Below are 3381 nucleotides of genomic sequence, written 5' to 3' on the forward strand. Positions count from 1 at the left end.
TAAACTATACTCTGAGAGTCATAAAGATGAGCTTATATTATATAATCAGAGAAAGAGTCTCTTCTTCATTTTCATTAATTAACTCAGAAAATGAACTGAATCAAAATAGATTTCTTGATTGAAATGAAAATAATTCTTTAAAGAAAATGCTCTCTCAAATATACAGACTATATTCACTAATTAAAAATCAATTTTCTTCATTAAATATTGAAAAAATTGATTATGAGAAGATATCTCTCTGAAGAGAAAAGCTGAAATCTCTCATAGACTTATAAATAAGTGAACTATTATAAGAGAGAAAATATAAACAGTATTTGAAGAAGATCTCTATAATTAATATAAAAGACTCTATTCTGATTTACTCAGATAACTTAAAAAATAAGAGTTTGAATAGATTAGATACAGATATTACTTATACTGAAGATAATATTAATTTTATCTCAGATTTCTGAAATTTAGACTGTGAATCTGAAGTCTTTGATGCTGAACTATTTATAATAGTAAAAGCTTTTAAACTTATTAAAATAAAATCTTATAAAAGAGAAAATAGTTTGAAAGAGATATGAATATTCTCTAATAGTTAAGCTGCTTTAAAAAGACTTAGAAATAGTCAGATTCATAATAATTAAATGAATCTTGAACTGATTTTAAATTCTATTTTAAAAATTTCAAAAGAGAAGAATATTAAAACTGATAATTTATCTACACTAAGTTTCTGCTTATATGAATATTTATAACAATGAATTGACTGATTCAGCTGTAAAAAAGAATTCAGAATTAAGCAGATCTATTTAAAAAACAGTGTTCTGATCTTTTATAAAGAGAAAGATAAAAGAATCTTATTTAAATAAATAAATAAAAGCTGATAGAAATAAAAGAAGAGTATATATTATTCAAGATTTGAAACAAAACTTAAGTGAAAATCTTGTTTAATTAAATGTAAAAAGAAAATATTCTCATCTATAATTCAGCTGAAACTAGAACATAATTATTTCAAATCTTATATACAAAGATTTGATAATAGATTTGATTCAATAGAATGCTCATTCTGCAATTTAAATGAAAATTCTGAGTATATTGTAATACACTGTGTATTATATAATAGTCTCAGAGCTAGATTGAAAGAGAAGTATGATTTAAATCGATTAAATATGAGATTCTTATTCTCAACTGATATAGAAATTAAATACTTAATAGACTTTCTATCAGAAACTCAAGCAGCTATAAGAAAATGACTGAATTCAGAAATATCTGAATATAAAGAGGTGAAAATTAATCAGATATAGTCTGTTAAAACAGCTATATACTATTTTTTAATAATTTTATTTTATTATAGTCTCTTTTTACTTTTTCTTTTCTGTTCTTTTTATCTACTTATTCAATGTGTCTGTCTTTAAGACTTTGATCTCTTTTATTTTATCATGATATTTTCAAATGATTTCAAAGTATCAGAAGATGTTAAAACACTGTAATTTATAAAGAGTTTTTATATTCTGAGCTGAAATTTTCTGATTTTGTATATCTGAAATTAGACTGACTGTGTGACCGTGTCTGAGATCAGAATCAGAATATTTAATAATCTTATTATCAATTCAACTGATTTCATTACACTGTTTTAACATTACATAGTAGTCTCATACTGTCTCAGTGAGACTTACTGTCTACTCTTATCATATTTTTCAAATAAGATCATAATTTTCACTTCTTAATTTAAATTATTTTTATTGCTTTAAATGACTTTAAATCATATTTAAGTGTTATTAAAAAGTGTTACTTTTTAAAAAATTAAAAATAGTCTAAAAAAACCTTAACATGTCTAAAAATAGTAACTTTATATCAAGAATGAGACTAAATAAGATTAAATAAGATCACTTTCTTATTTTTTCTAAGTTATGATCTTATTTTAAGATCTGATATATAGTCACTTTACATGTTTTTTTAATAATTAGTCTCAGTGAGATTCATATCAAGAAATATATAAGATCAGATTAAATAAGATTAAATGTGAAATTTATAGTCTCAGCAGCTAGTCTATCTGAAATTGATAAATGTATAATAGTTAACTTTATAGATATTAGAAAAACTCTGAGAATTAAAAGTTCTCAGATAAATATTATAGTCTCTGACTATATACATTTATAATTGAAGAATAATAATAATAATAATCAAAGTATCAGAAGATGTTAAAATACTGTAATTTATAAAGAGTTTTATATTCTGAGCTGAAATTTCCTGATTTTACATATCTGAAATTAATACATTTATAATAGTTAACTTTATAGATATTAGAAAAACTCTGAGAACTAAAAGTTCTCAGATAAATATCATAGTCTCTAACTATATACATCTATAATTGAAGAATAGTAATAATAATAATACTTGAAATTATTAATAAAGAATATTCAATTTATATAAAAGAGATAGTATTTTAAATATTGAATTTTTTTAATAGATAGTAATAGCTTGCTGAATATACTCTTTAATATTTTCATCTTTATTCAACATTGTAATGATTATTAATTAATTAATAAAGATGAAGATTAAGAATTTACAAGATTTTTATCATTTTAGTGTTTTTATCATTTTAATATAATGTACTTACTAGAGGTGAGTGAGTTAGCAGTGACATGATGAGTATCTCATTCTCAGAGCAATCTCAGATTGAAAAAACCTTTCCTCAGACTTCTCTGCACATATGAGTGTTCAGAGCTTTTTTGAATTGTTTGAGAATGGTATTATATTGTTCATTTAATTACATCTTTCTTTTAATTCTTCTTTTATACCTTTCTTTTGATTCTCTTCTTTGATATATGTGACTTTTTCAATCTCTTCTTTCATTATATGCAACTTCTTCTGTTTGTTATTCATATAGATTGTTGAATGTAAGCAGTGCGGCACGCGTATAACAACATCAGTTTAAGATAAACTTAACTCAGATAATGAGAGAAAGAAGCCGGAGAAATTTTCAGCCTTTTGATGATGATGATGATGATGATGATGATGAGCAAGCATGTTTTTTTCGTCGGATTGAGGCCATTTTCAGTAGAGAAAGGTTGGTTCCAAGTGTCCGGGTCAGCTGGCTCCTCCTCATCTTGGAGTGAGTAGTATGATATTCCCAAATAAAATGCCTATTGTTGAAATGTAAAAAGAAGAAGAGAACAAAATGTGATAAATATACATGTGTAAATACAGATTTGTGTATATTGCATGTATCAAGACAAGTTAAGTGTGCTTTCTGTATATTAATTTTCATTTTCATACACATACTTTCTCCACAGCCGGGTCAATTTTCACTCGATCCAATCAATCCAATCCAATCCGATCGGATACATTCAATTTCGCGGGATTTTCTTCGAAACGTCCGATGAAAAAAGGATAATA

This window comes from Blastomyces gilchristii (assembly GCF_000003855.2).
Source record: "Blastomyces gilchristii SLH14081 genomic scaffold supercont1.5, whole genome shotgun sequence".
Classification (NCBI taxonomy): domain Eukaryota; kingdom Fungi; phylum Ascomycota; class Eurotiomycetes; order Onygenales; family Ajellomycetaceae; genus Blastomyces; species Blastomyces gilchristii.